A 15,403-nucleotide genomic window follows, 5' to 3' on the forward strand; every position below is an offset into this window, starting at 1 on the left:
TCAAAACCAACCAAGGAACGATCCATATTCTAACACATATAATCCAGGTTGGAGAGACCATCCAAACTTCAAATGGAGGGAGCCACAACAAGCTGCCCAACAAGGAGGATTTAGGCCAAACCCCCCTGGTTTTTATTCCAAGCCGTATGCATCCCAACAATCCCAACAACCTTCGGCATCATCTCATTCAGGTACGTCTTTGGAAAGTAATCAAGCTATGCAATTACTAACCTCTATTTCGCAGGGGTTGCAAAATCAAAACAACCGGATAGAAAATAACGAGAAGGAGATGATGGATATGAAGAAACAAATAGGGCAGATTTCTGAGTTCCTTGGACAAATTAGAGAGCAAGGAAAGCTTCCTAGCTCAACCACAGTCAATCCAAAGGGAGGATTCGAATCCGCCAAGGCCATCACCCTAAGGGGTGGAAAAGAAGTTGGGACCGAGCCAAACAATCCCAAATCTGCCCAGAAAGTAGATGAAGATACGACACAACCTGAGGAAGTATCTAGCTCACCCACGGTAAGGGTGAAAAACCCAATGCCGCAAGCCCCCAATCACCCTAACTCGGCCAAATCAGGTAATTTAAGTTCAAATTCATGTACTTCAAGTTCTAATCTGCCCAATGTACCTTTTCCTCGCAGGTTCATGCAAGAAAAAAAGGAAGAAAGCGAGAAGGACATTCTTGAAACGTTCCGGAAGGTGCAAGTGAACATACCGCTTCTCGATGCAATCAAACAGATTCCAAAGTATGCTAAATTCCTCAAGGACCTATGCAATACAAGGAGAAGAAGGGCAAACAAAGAGGTAGTGAAGGTAAGCGAGAATGTGTCCGCTGTTTTGCAACGTAAACTGCCTACCAAGTGCAAAGACCCCGGTAGTTTCACGATTCCTTGTGTGATTGGACATAATCGTTTTGAACATGCCATGCTTGATTTAGGTGCATCCATAAATGTCATGCCTTATTCTATTTATGCATCTATGAATTTGGGTGAATTAAAACAAGATGGTGTAATTATACAATTGGCCGACCGTTCTAACGCGTATCCAAAAGGAGTTTTGGAAGATGTGCTTGTGCAGGTGAACCATTTAATTTTTCCGGCTGATTTCTACATCCTAGACATGGAGGATTCAGCCCATTCTACATCTTTGCCGATTCTCCTTGGTAGGCCATTCATGAAGACGGCCCGAACGAAGATTGATGTATACAAAGGCACCTTGACAATGGAATTCGATGGGGAAGTGATTGATTTTAATATTTCTGAAACTATGAGATATCCCGTGGATGACCATTCTTGTTTTTCCATTGATGTTATCGATTCTTTGGCGCAGGTATACCTTGAAGAATTGAACGAGGACGCCCTAGAAACAACCATCACTAAGGCCATAGAGCGCAAAAATGAAGGATTTGGGCCAATGCAAGGCCACGGCAAGGAGGAGGAAGTCTTTGCAATGGGTTCTAGAGAAGAAATAATTGAGGTTGTGGCAGCTCTTGAGTCATTGCCACAACAATATGGTAAGGTTCCACTCTCACTTTCAAATTCAGTTTCCACTAAGATGCTACCTTCTGTTGTTCAGGCACCTTCGCTTGAACTTAAGCCGTTGCCGGACCATTTGAAGTATGTGTTTTTGGGGGAAGGCGAAACATTGCCCGTCATCATTTCATCAAGTCTCACGGCAATGGAGGAGGAGAAGCTTGTGAGGGTCCTGCGAGAGCACAAAACGGCCATCGGGTGGACTTTGGCCGACATTAAAGGAATAAGCCCTACCACATGCATGCACCGTATACTTCTTGAGGAGGGGACTAAGCCATCCCGAGAGGCTCAACGCCGTCTCAACCCTCCGATGATGGAAGTGGTGAAGAAGGAAATAATCAAGCTTTTGGATTGCGGAGTGATCTACCCTATCTCCGATAGCCGTTGGGTCTCTCCAGTTCAAGTCGTTCCCAAGAAGTCCGGAGTAACTGTTATTAAGAATGATGAGAATGAGCTCGTGCCTACACGCATTCAGACTGGATGGCGAGTATGTATCGATTACCGGAAGCTAAATGCCATGACTAGGAAAGATCACTTTCCTTTGCCATTCATCGACCAGATGCTCGAAAGGTTAGCCGGTCATGCTTTTTACTGTTTTCTTGATGGATACTCTGGATATAACCAAATTGTGATAGCCCCGGATGATCAAGAGAAGACCACATTCACATGTCCCTTTGGAACATTTGCTTATCGTCGTATGTCATTTGGCTTATGCAACGCACCGGCCACTTTCCAAAGGTGTATGGTAAGTATATTTTCCGATTTTGTTGAAAAGATCATTGAGGTTTTCATGGATGATTTCAGTGTATTTGGGAGTTCATTTGATAATTGCTTGGATAATCTGATCTTAATTTTGAAACGATGTGTTGAAACTAACCTTGTCTTGAATTGGGAGAAATGTCACTTTATGGTGAAACAAGGTATAGTTTTAGGACATATTGTTTCAGAAAAAGGAATTGAAGTAGATAAATCAAAAATAGACCTTGTACGTCACTTACCCTCTCCTACTTCGGTTAGAGAGGTACGTTCGTTTCTTGGCCATGCAGGGTTCTATAGGCGTTTTATCAAGGACTTCTCCAAGATGTCCAACCCTCTTTGCCGATTGCTTCAAAAAGATGTGCCATTTAAGTTTGATGAAGAGTGTAATTCGGCATTTAACCAACTCAAGGAGAAGCTAGTCTCAGCCCCCATTATTGTACCTCCAGATTGGAGCCTTCCGTTCGAGCTCATGTGCGATGCATCCGACTATGCATTAGGAGCTGTTCTAGGACAAAGAAGAGACAAGCGGCCGCATGTCATATACTATGCCTCTCGGACTCTCAATGATGCCCAATTGAACTACTCCACGACGGAAAAAGAACTTCTAGCTGTGGTTTTTGCTTTAGATAAATTCCGTTCATATTTAATTGGTACTAAAGTAATCGTTTATTCTGATCATGCAGCTTTGAGGTACTTGCTCACGAAAAAGGAAGCAAAGCCGAGGCTTATCCGTTGGATTCTTCTTCTTCAAGAATTTGATATTGAAATCCGGGATAAGAAAGGAAGCGAGAATGTAGTGGCTGACCATTTAAGCCGAATGATCCACGAGGAGCATGAACATGCCGTACCTATCCCTGAAACTTTTCCCGATGAGCAGCTGCTTTCCATTGAGGTAAGTGAACCATGGTATGCAGATTTAGTGAATTACTTGGTGGCTAAACAAATTCCAAATGAACTAAACAAGCACCAACGTGATAAGCTTAAAAATGATGCACGTTTCTATGTTTGGGATGACCCTTATTTGTGGAAGTATTGCTCAGATCAAATTATACGTAGATGTGTGCATGATTCTGAATTTCACTCAATTCTAAGCTTTTGTCACACATATGCATGTGGTGGTCATTTTGGCACACAACGCACTGCCCTCAAGGTTTTAGAGTGTGGTTTTTATTGGCCGACTATATTTAGGGATGCTAGAACCTTTTGTATGTCTTGTGATCGTTGCCAACGAATGGGTAACATAGGTACCAAGGACCAAATGCCGCAAACCCCTGTCTTTAATATTGAAATTTTTGATGTTTGGGGCATTGATTTCATGGGCCCTTTCCCTCCATCTTATGGTTTCACTTATATCTTGCTAGCCGTTGATTATGTTTCTAAATGGGTGGAAGCAAAAGCCACCCGTACTAACGATTCTAAGGTGGTTGCAGATTTCGTGAAAACTAACATTTTTGCTAGGTTTGGAATGCCGAGGGTAATCATAAGTGATGGAGGGTCTCACTTTTGCAATCGGACCATTGAGGCGTTGCTAAGAAAGTACCATGTCAACCATAAGGTCTCCACACCTTACCATCCTCAAACAAATGGCCAAGCCGAGGTGTCTAACCGAGAAATCAAACAAATTTTGGAGAAGACCGTTGGACCAACAAGGAGGGATTGGAGCTTACGTTTAGATGATGCACTGTGGGCATATCGTACGGCATACAAAACACCCATTGGGATGTCACCTTTTCGGCTCGTCTATGGTAAGCCATGTCATTTGCCCGTAGAGTTAGAGCACAAGGCACATTGGGCCGTGAAGATTTTCAACATGGACATAGATGCAGCGGGAGTTCATAGGAAGCTCCAATTGAATGAACTTGAGGAGATTCGGAATGAAGCCTATGAGAATGCCCGGATGTACAAAGCCAAGACCAAAGCATTCCATGATAAAATGATTCGAACCAAGACCTTCACAGTTGGGCAGAAAGTGTTACTTTTCAACTCTCGCCTACGTTTGTTTCCTGGTAAGTTGCGTTCTAAATGGATTGGGCCGTTTGTTGTTACTAATGTTTTCCCTCATGGTGCAGTGCAAATCAAAAGTTCAAGGACGCAGCAAGAATTCAAAGTGAATGGGCATCGATTGAAGCCCTATTACGAGATGTTTGAGGAGCATGTCGTGGAAGAAGTACCCCTCCATGCCGTGGAACCTAGTCAAGCTTAAACGGAGGTACCGTCCGGCTGCAAGACGTAAAAGAAAGCGCTTCGTGGGAGGCAACCCATGCATCCGAATAGAGAAGAACTTGGAAACCCCTTTAAGAGACTTATTTTTATTCCTTTCTTTTTCTTTACTGCCTTTACTTTGCTTTCTTTCTCGTATTTGTTTATTTGCTTGCTCTGTTGTGACTTTCTGCTTAAAACATTGAGGACAAAGTTTGATTTAAGTGTGGGGGGGGGTAAACAATTTGTATTTGCATGAATTTCGTGGGATTTATTCACCTTTCACTTAGAATGTTGTTTCTTGCTGTTTTAAGCATTTTTAGAGTGTTTTAGTGTGTTTTATAGTGTCTTGGTATAAAACTCCGAAAATTAAAAAAAAAAAAAAAAAAAAAAAAAAAAAAAAAAAAATTCTTTTGAAAAAACCCAAAAATATGTGTTTTTAGAGTCATTTGAGTTATTTTGTTGCTATTTCATTTCTGCCTTGTTAGGTTGTTTAGTTGTTATTGTTTGTTTGTTTATTAATTGTGTGAGTTTATGATTGTAACATTGAGAAAATGTTTGATTTATTGATAGGCACTGCTAAACAAAGAAAGATGGTGCTTCACAAAGGTTGTTTGCTTGAGGCCCCACTACGTGGCTTTACTCTTGAAGCGGAAGGCGTAGGAACAGAAGGCGTCGGAGCGGAAGGCGTCGGAACAGAAGGCGTCGGAGCGGAAGGCGTCGGAGCGGAAGGCATCGGAGCGGGAGCATTCCAGGCCCCAATACTTGGCCAAACGCTGGACGAGCCAGGAAAAATGTGCCTCTGGAAGTAAGCCGAAAGCCTTTGACGGTCACTTTGACGGTCACTTTGCATTCGAACATTGGATTCTTGCAACTCATCAAGCTTCCTCTTCATGCCCGTCGAATAGTTGTTTGCAAGCACATGCAAACTTCTATTCTCATACTTCAGCTGCTTGATCTCTTGCTTGAGACTTTCCACCTCTGCCATCAATGATTCCACCTGACGGGAGCGGGCAAGCAGGCGTTGGCCCATATTGGACACAGAGCTCGCACACTGAACACTAAGTGCGAGGGACTCTTGAACGGCCAACTCATCGGACCGTCCTGACAGCAGCCTACTATCTTTTGGAGTGAGGAGGTTCTTAGCTACTATTGTAGCTGTTGTGGCGTCCTGCATCACGGAGTCTTCACCTGTGAGAGGACCGTTAGAAGAAAAAAAAGAAGGGCGCCATACGTTACCTTGACGCGGCGCGCCCGCATCACTGCTAAGGCTCAATTCCAAGCTAAGGTTCGATGAGTTTGCCATTTTTCAAAAGTGTTCAAGGGGTGGATGGAATTAATTCTCAAAGGGCCGGAGTCGATTTTTTCAAGAATGGGATTTCTTCAGAGTGTATTTGTTGGGGTGACCGATAGCTCCATAAAAAGCCATGGCGACGCGTCCACCGATTCAGAGATCCGGATTTTCCTCCGCAAATTTCGACGACGCATTCGCGGCTTTTCAGAAAACGCGCTCAGCTTTGTCAAAAGATATCTGACAAAGCTGATAACACGTGGAGGCCATCATCTCAATTACACGTCTTTAGCCGACAAGCGCAAAGTTCGGCGACGCTTTCTCTGCTTTTCAGAAAACGCGTGCAGCTTTGTCAAAAGAGCCGCACCCGTGACTACTTTTGCCATGCAGAAATCGAAGAGCCGTTCGTTCAGAAATCGAAGAGACGTCTGTCGACAAAGGGTAAAAGAGCAGTACCACCACTTTCTATTCAGAAAATCCCTATATTTGTCGACCTTCATCTCTTATGGCAAGGCAGACTTGAAGAAAATGCCCACCAACTCTCTCTCACCTCTGAGGGCGCACTCCCAGCAAAGCCTTTTGAATTACTCAAAATTTTCTTCTTCCCCAAAGATGATACCAGACGCCTGGAGTAAAGATGACCCAGGAGGAAATGCACGTGCTGATTCATGCACCGCTTCTTCAAAAGCAAAGGTATCTCATATCATAAAGGTCAAAAGCAAAAGTATCTCATATCATGCTCTTTCCCTGTCTTTTTCTTTGTCCTTGTTCTTACTCGCATGGCAAAGTGAAAGAAGCAATCAGCCGGCACTTGGAGTCAGTCTTCCGATCTGGAGCCAACTGCCTGGAACCTATTCCTGATTGCTTACCTAGCGTTGCTCTCGAGTAGTCATCTTCAACGGTTGATACACTTCCAGAGAAGGGACCACTCTTGCAAAGATTGAACAAAGAAACAGATAAAGGGGGAAAGCTCAGACCTTCGGGGAAGACCAAAAGAACCATCATGCTGCCCAGTTCAAGAAGTAGCACAAAGGAAAATCAACGATGGGCAGAAACCAGTTCAAGAGTAAGCATGTGGAATCACAAAGATCAAAAGCCTCAATGCAATTACCAAGGAGAAGATGGAATTTACACTCTATAACCAGATTTGCGTCTCTAAACTCTTCTCTTTGTTAATTACATTCTGCCATGTTTAGTATGTTTAAGTGTTTTTTTTGTGTATTTACTTATGTTTTGTGTGAATCTATGCTTAAAACATTGAGGACAATGTTTGATTTAAGTGTGGGGGGGTAACTAATGTTGTTAATGCAAATTCGTGGGATTTTATCACCCATAACTTCAAATATTGTTCCTTGCTGTTTTAAGGTGTTTTTAAGTTGTTTTAGAGTGTTTTAGTATGTTTTGTTTTTATAACTCCGAAAAGCACATAAAAATTTGAAAAATTGTTTTGAAAAACCTAAAAAGAGTGTTTTGAGTCGTTTTTGTTTGAGTTTGTGTCTTAGGGTACCTTCCAACACAATGATAAGGATTTGGTTTGTAATTGCATGACGGTTAAAAAGAGTTATTAACATAGAGAAAAGTTTGATTTACTCTTGGTATATGCTTGGTTATGGTTATAATGTATGACTTCACATGCAATCATAAAAGAAAAATTCGTTTTTGTAACATGCTTGAAGGAAGGAATTCAAACAAACGCTACAACCCTGTGAGACTCGAGCCATTACCTTCTTTGGAGAGTTATTTTCTGTGATTCTGTGTTTTCTTAAGTTGTTGCATGATCTCATTATTCCTTGCTTGGTTGCTACTTAGGATGCAATTGTATCATGATAGAACTAAATGCCAGAACTTATATCCGTTTCATTCAAAGCATGACATTGAATTGCATAACATATATCAAGATGAAGTTGTGTAGTTGCCACCATAACCAAATAGCCTTACTTCCCATATTTCATATTTGTTGTAAGTTTTAACCCCGTTGAGCCGCGTTTAGCCTATTTTCTTTGCTAACCACATCACCCCTTACCTAGCCTAGAGTAGGACCATCCGTACCCTTTGTTCTTGAAAGATAGTGAGCATGACTTAATTGAATTCCTTTTTATTAATATGTTGCAGAAAATAAGTGTGGGGGAAGGGATTTTTGTGTGTATGTATGTGCCTAAGTCTTAAAGGAGGCACGGAAAAAAAAAAAAAAAAAAAAAAAAAAAAAAAAAAAAAAAGAAAAAAAAAAAAAAAGTGAAAATAAGTGAGAATGGACTCACAAGTGTGATTGTTGATGAAAGGGCCCAAAAAGTTTGAATATGGCCCTAAGTTTTGTGACTTCCCCTTGGGTGTTCAAAGTTAACTTCTGCGTTCTAAAGGGAATTCTAAGTGCCTAATTCAATACTTTGCTCACTATTGCTTTAAGAACGTTTGTGTACTCTACCTTTCTTTGTTAAACCATTACCCTTAGCCCCGTTACATCCCTCAACTTCTATCTTGAGTGTTATGTGTTTCAATTTGCGGAGTTTGAAATTGATATGAGCTTATGGAATCACTGGTTCTCATTCTAAGTAGTAGCATTCCATTCATGAGATCATATTCATGTCATTATCGTAAATCCAGAAAATGCTTTCTTTGTTATAACATATGTGAGATACTAGTCTTTCATGTTTACATCAATCTTCTCACATATACCTAGTGTAGGGAGTGTAGTCAGAAAATCTGTGTGAAAAACGAGTGCATATCTTGTAAGGATTTGAGCAAATTCTCTAAGGCATGTTACTACATTCAAAACATGGTTTTAAATGCTTAATTGTGAAATAGTATGTGGTGACTATGATTAAGAATGTACTTAAGTGTGAAGATGACTAAAATCTGTGAGAATGATGATTTTTAACATGTCATGTGCATTGGAAATCCCTAAGACGGTTGTTGGAAGGTTTAGGTTGTGTTTTACGTGTTTAGTGTCGTTTTGTTTATTTGTTTTTATTCTATTTTGCTCGAGGACTAGCAAAAGCTAAGTGTGGGGGTATTTGATAGGAGCATATTCATGCGACTTAAATGGCTTGTTCTCGTGCATTTACGTTATGTTTCTCTCGTTATTTTAGTCCTTTATGTTTCTTTTGTGTGTTTTCAGGTTCTAAGGGCCTAGGGAGCAAGAAAGTGCATTTTGAGGCCATTTGGAGCATTTTTGGGCATGGATTGGATAGCTTATCCATGGAGCCAAGAAGATGGACGAATTTGAAGGCCTTGTATGCACTTGAAGACACAAAACAATGGCCCTAACCCAATTACATTCACCTTGCCTTGGGCTTAACACATTATGCCATACAAACCAACCTATTTTAGGCCCATTCTATGTACTTAAACCCTAGCCCTTTAAACTAGTTCATTTATCACTTATCAAACCATTCACTTATCACTCACCACATATCATTCACTTATCACTTAACATATCATTCATTTATCACTTAACATATCATTCATTTATTTCACTTCCATACTCCTCTTAATTCCACATGCATTCTCACACATGCACATCATTCACTCACATTTCCACCATTGATTCTTTATTCCTTTCCAAACATCTCACATGCATTTCTTCATTATTTCCTAACCCTACATGCATTATTTATTGCATCTTCACATGCATTCACACACCATCTTCCCTTTTATTTGATTTCATGCCGTGCCTTCCCTTCACAATTTCAGTTTTCCTCCTTTTAATTCCACATGCATTCACTTCATCATTACACCACCACTCATTCCTTAAATCCACATGCACATTCAATCATTCATTCAAGCCCCCTTGTGCCATGTTTCACCCTTTGTTCCCACCTATCACATGCATCATCATCAAACAAACTCCAATTGCCGTGGGTTCCCTTTGCTCCCCTTGTGCAATTCCAGTTTTCACATGTGTCCTAGCTGTTTTTCCATCATTCCTCCACACAAATGCTTAAACAAACAACCATATGTTCCCTCCACTACCCCTATAAATACCCTAGCATTCATTCATTCACTCCCCATTCAATTCATATCTCATATTTCCATTCACAACACTTCACACAACACAAATACCATTCCATTGCCGTGAGTCCCATTCCATTTTCTGTGCAGTTTTTCTCCTTCATTGCAGCCACTATCCAACCACTTCCCATCCCTCCAAAACACTTCACATAATCCCCAAAGCTCACTTAGACCTTGTGCTACAACAACGAGGAAGAAAAGAGTGCCTAAACGTTCATACAATTCAAGTTTGAGTTGTTGGAATTTTTAGGTGTTTCTTTGATTTCAAAGTTTAAATTTAATTCTCTTTGTTTTGTACGTATGAGAATGGAAGAGAAGAGTGCCTAAACGTTCATACAATTCAAGTTTGAGTTGTTGGAATGTTTAGGGGTTTCTTTGATTTCAAAGTTATGAGGAACTAAACCCCCTTTAGCTAGGGGGTGATTCGAAACTATGTTTATATTTGCAATATGAATTGATTACTTTTGGTTGGTATTTCATAAGTTGTGGATTCAATTCGTTTAACTGTTTGATTGATAAATTATTTATGTATGTTCATTAAGATTGCAAGCTTAATTTTCATGCATGAATATGACGCTAGAATATAAGTGAGTTTCACCTAATCGTTATGAACTTATATTCACAAGTAGTGGAGGTTGCTTATAAACAATCGCGTTAAACGAATTCTTGGCATAAGTTTCATGCGTATTCCATAGTAACGAATGCCTCGTCGATGTTTATGATTTCCGTTGAACTTAATGATCTTTGTTGAATGTCTCTATCATGCGTATTCCATAGTTAGGGACTTTGATTAAGAATAATTTGGTTGTAATGCGTATTCCATTCAATCCAATGAATCTAGGGAAATCTGAAAGTTAATTTAAGTGAACCTAATTAACTTGGAGCATTGAGTTTCATAATTTATCGAAAGACCAACCGAAAATCAATCTTGTATTGCAAGTGTAACATGTGTGGAGAAGAACCCCTTGGCTATTCCATCATCCATATTTTCATCACATTCATATTTACGTTTATTTGTTTTACAATTTGCTTAGTTTATTAACTTGTTTTGTTATTTCAATTTTCGTCAAATCAAACTTCCCCCCTATTTTGTTAAGTCTTAATCATTTGATTTGTCTTATTTTATGTTTTTAAAGTATTTGGAGTCTTTTGAACTTGTTTTGAGTCTTTTAAGTTTGTCTTAGTGTTTTAAAAGTTAGTTTTATTTATTTAAGTCAAGTGTTTAGCATCCCTAGTTAATCCCCGGTTAGAACGATCCCTACTTACATCATTACTACAATTGTCACAAATAGGGTTTAATTTGTATGCGTATAATGCTCGCATCAAAGATGACTACTCGAGAGCAACGCTAGGTAAGCAATCAGGAATAGGTTCCAGGCAGTTGGCTCCAGATCGGAAGACTGACTCCAAGTGCCGGCTGATTGCTTCTTTCACTTTGCCATGCGAGTAAGAACAAGGACAAAGAAAAAGACAGGGAAAGAGCATGATATGAGATACTTTTGCTTTTGACCTTTATGATATGAGATACCTTTGCTTTTGAAGAAGCGGTGCATGAATGAGCACATGCATTTCCTCCTGGGTCATCTTTACTCCAGGCGTCTGGTATCATCTTTGGGGAAGAAGAAAATTTTGAGTAATTCAAAAGGCTTTGCTGGGAGTGCGCCCTCAGAGGTGAGAGAGAGTTGGTGGGCATTTTCTTCAAGTCTGCCTTGCCATAAGAGATGAAGGTCGACAAATATAGGGATTTTCTGAATAGAAAGTGGTGGTACTGCTCTTTTACCCTTTGTCGACAGACGTCTCTTCGATTTCTGAACGAACGGCTCTTCGATTTCTGCATGGCAAAAGTAGTCACGGGTGCGGCTCTTTTGACAAAGCTGCACGCGTTTTCTGAAAAGCAGAGAAAGCGTCGCCGAACTTTGCGCTTGTCGGCTAAAGACGTGTAATTGAGATGATGGCCTCCACGTGTTATCAGCTTTGTCAGATATCTTTTGACAAAGCTGAGCGCGTTTTCTGAAAAGTCGCGAAAGCGTCGTCGAAATTTGCGGAGGAAAATCCGGATCTCTGAATCGGTGGACGCGTCGCCATGGCTTTTTATGGAGCTATCGATCACCCCAACAAATACACTCTGAAGAAATCCCATTCTTGAAAAATCGACTCCGGCCCTTTGAGAATCAATTCCATCCACCCCTTGAACACTTTTGAAAAATGGCAAACTCATCGAACCTTAGCTTGGAATTAAACCTTAGCAGTGATGCGGGCGCGCCGCGTCAAGGTAACGTATGGCGCCCTTCTTTCTTTTCTTCTAACGGTCCTCTCACAGGTGAAGACTCCGTGATGCAGGACGCCACAACAGCTACAATAGTAGCTAGGAACCTCCTCACTCCGAAAGATAGTAGGCTGCTGTCAGGACGGTCCGATGAGTTGGCCGTTCAAGAGTCCCTCGCACTTAGTGTTCAGTGTGCGAGTTCTGTGTCCAACATGGGCCAACGCCTGCTTGCCCGCTCCCGTCAGGTGGAATCATTGATGGCAGAGGTGGAAAGTCTCAAGCAGGAGATCCAGCAGCTGAAGTATGAGAATAGAAGTTTGCACGTGCTTGCAAACAACTATTCGACGGGCATGAAGAGGAAGCTTGATGAGCTGCAAGAGTCTGAAGGTCGGATTCACAGTGACCGTCAATTGGAGCCAAAATTTGATGCGTGATTTATACGCACACAAATTAAACCCTCTTTTTATCAATTGTAGTATATGTATAAGTAGGGATCGTTCTGGACCGGGGATTAGGAGGGATTGTTAATCACTTGGATTTGACTCAAAAACGTAAAATAAAGTTTAAAACACTATACTAGACTCAAAGAATGCAAAACTAAACTTTAAATCACTAAGACAAACCAAAGACTGAAAATGCTTTAAAACATAAACTAAATTGAACAATAAGGAAAAAGGGGGGAAGAGTTTTGATTTGACGAAAATTGAAATAACAAAACAAGTTAATAAACTAAGCAGAATGTAAATGTGAATATGGATGATGGAATAAATGGAATGAAGGCTAGCTAAGGGGTTCTTCTCCACACATGTTATACTTGCATACAAGATTGATTCTCAGTTGGTCTTTCGATAAATTATGAAACTCAATGCTCCAAGTTAATTAGGTCCGCTTAAATTAACTTTCAGATTTCCCTAAATTCATTGGTTGTAATGCGTATTCCATTCAATCCAATGAATCTAGGGAAATCTGAAAGTTAATTTAAGCGAACCTAATTAACTTGGAGCATTGAGTTTCATAATTTATCGAAAGACCAACCGAAAATCAATCTTGTATTGCAAGTGTAACATGTGTGGAGAAGAACCCCTTGGCTATTCCATCATCCATATTTTCATCACATTCATATTTACGTTTATTCGTTTTACAATTTGCTTAGTTTATTAACTTGTTTTGTTATTTCAATTTTCGTCAAATCAAACATCCCCCCCTATTTTGTTAAGTCTTAATCATTTGATTTGTCTTATTTTATGTTTTTAAAGTATTTGGAGTCTTTTGAACTTGTTTTGAGTCTTTTAAGTTTGTCTTAGTGTTTTAAAAGTTAGTTTTATTTATTTAAGTCAAGTGTTTAGCATCCCTAGTTAATCCCCGGTTAGAACGATCCCTACTTACATCATTACTACAATTGTCACAAATAGGGTTTAATTTGTATGCGTATAATGCTCGCATCAAATTTTGGCGCCGTTGCCGGGGATTAGCAACTTTGCTAATCCCTTGGTTCTTTTCTTTTTTTTTGGTTTAGTTGTTTTCGTTTTAGTTTCTAACTTAATGTTGTTTTCTTTGTTTGTTGTTACTTTTGATATTTGATTTAGTTCTCTTTCTTTGATTTTAGGTACTAGAGAAGTAAGATATGGATTTTGCTAGCATTCAAGCTCAATTGGCAAATCTTACTTCTAAATTGTCGCCGTATGCCGAAAGGACCACAATGCAGAGTGTCCCTACATTTGGTGCTTCATATAGGCAAGGATTTCAAGCCAATCAATGTCCACAAAGAGATTGGAGGGATCATTCAAACTCTATATGGTGGGAAGATCAACAAGTTCAACGTGAAGCATATTGGCAACCATATGAGGAGTTCTATTCAAGACCTATGCAGCCACCACAACTTCATATGCAATATGCTCAATTAAATTCAAGTTCGCCAATAGATTATAATCAAATTCTTAATGAAATAAATTCTTTGGCGCAGGGGTCACAAAATCAAGCCAAGGAGGCTCAACAAGAAGCATATTGGCAACCATATGAGGAGTTCAATACAACACCTATGCAGCCACCACAACCTCCCCCACAACAATTCCAATCAAGTTCAAGTATGTCCATGGATAATGATAAAAATTTTCAATTACTAACCTCTTTGGCGCAGGGGTCACAAAATCAAGCCAAGGAGTTGGGTAAATTGGACGAGCAATTTGGGCAGATTATGGAGTTCATGAAACAAATTCAAGAGCAAAGTGAACTCTCCAACTCAACTATTGAAAACTCGAAGGAAGATTTTGAAATCCATAATGCTATCACTTTGGGAAGTGCTATGGAGGTTGGAGCTGACCTAAAAATGTCCAAACATAGCCTAGAAGTGGATGAAGAGCTGCTAATTGAGGAGGAGGAAGAAGACATGCACACGGCAAGGGTAGAACAACCCTTGCCGCAGCCCCCTAAGCCCTCTAAACCACCCACCACCAGTAAGGACGTCCCAATTCCATGTTATTCTGATGTTATTCCACCCAATGTCCCTTTTCCTAGCAGGTTTTTGATTCCCAACCAAGAAGAGAGTAAAAAGGACATCGTGGAAGCCTTCCCAAAGGTGCAAAATGCTATTCAAATTCTTGGTGCAACACAGCAAGTTTTAGATGGTGTTGAATTCTTCAAAGGACTTTGTACACCAAGAAGAATGATTCAAGAGAAGGTAGTGGCTGGAGAAGATGTAGAAGGCATCAAAGAGGACATATTTGAAACCACAATTCCCAAGGAAGTTGGATTTTATGACACGGGACAAGTCATAACTTTCGAAGGGGTGTTTATTCTGGAGTTCATTTTGGAGCACACAGGTAAGCCGCCTCCCCGAATTTCAATTTTCTTTTATACTAACATGTGGTTAATGATCCAGGCACCCACTTTAGAATTTGAACCAATGCCGGTTCACTTCAAGTATCACCTTCCATTCAAGGACCAATTCCATGCCGTTTGATTTTATTTATAAAAAAAAAAAAAAAAAAAAAAAAAAAAAAAGCAAAACAGAATAAAAACAAATAAACAAAACGACACTAAATGCCAGAACACCTTCCATTCAAGGACCAATTCCATGCCGTTTGATTTTATTTATAAAAAAAAAAAAAAAAAAAAAAAAAAAAAAAAAAAAAAAAAAAAAAAAAAAAAAATCCTAAAACTAAAGAGAACAAGGTTCCAACACTTTGGCTCCAATTAGGTCTTCAATTTCGTCCAACACTTTGGCTTCAAGCATAAGCTATCCGTCCTTAGCCCAAAAGTGCTCCAAAAGTCTCCAAAATGCATCTTTTTGCTCCTTTAGCCCTTTGGACCTACAAACACACGAAAATAGCTTAAAGTACTAAAAT

At 40.0% G+C, this 15,403-nt stretch overlaps 1 non-coding gene across 1 annotated transcript in view; it reads left to right on the forward strand.

The window, feature by feature from the left end:
- Positions 1 to 649: 649 nt before the first annotated feature.
- LOC137737310 (uncharacterized) overlaps positions 650 to 15,403 on the forward strand; it is a 33,686-nt gene continuing 18,932 nt past the window's right edge. Inside the window, exons 1-3 of the transcript XR_015963279.1 lie at positions 650 to 1,483; positions 1,523 to 2,027; positions 2,490 to 4,402. This is a non-coding gene — a transcript (uncharacterized LOC137737310). The remainder of the gene's footprint in view (positions 1,484 to 1,522; positions 2,028 to 2,489; positions 4,403 to 15,403) is intronic.

This window comes from Pyrus communis, chromosome 6 (genome assembly GCF_041283825.1).
Source record: "Pyrus communis isolate YQ-2024b chromosome 6, ASM4128382v1, whole genome shotgun sequence".
Lineage (NCBI taxonomy): Eukaryota > Viridiplantae > Streptophyta > Magnoliopsida > Rosales > Rosaceae > Pyrus > Pyrus communis.